The sequence below is a fragment of the Plasmopara halstedii genome (assembly GCF_900000015.1).
Source record: "Plasmopara halstedii genome assembly, contig: Scaffold_2061, whole genome shotgun sequence".
NCBI lineage: Eukaryota > Oomycota > Peronosporomycetes > Peronosporales > Peronosporaceae > Plasmopara > Plasmopara halstedii.
The window spans coordinates 1361550-1361855 of record NW_020188969.1 but is presented as its reverse complement, the minus strand read 5'-3'; positions in this window follow the sequence as shown (position 1 = coordinate 1361855).

The following is a 306-nucleotide window of genomic DNA, read 5'->3' as shown; positions in this document are numbered from 1 at the left end:
AGCATCATGCGATCTGCTGGTGTGACCCGTTTGGTCAATGCCGACGAAATGTTTCTTCGGTTCTACCCAGAAGAAACCCGTTTAATTGCTCCAACGATTGTACGACGAGTCGGCTCCAACCAAGCCGAGGATGCCAAGAAAGGGTGCACTGTGATGGTAGCATGCGAGATGTTCCAATCTCAAATCCTTGCCCCTATATTTATCATGACTGGTCAGCCTGAAGGGACGCTTTCAAGTCGATTCTCTTTTTTGGATGGGCCTAGCAAAGTCATGTTCCATCCAAAGCATTGGATGGACAAAGACGGA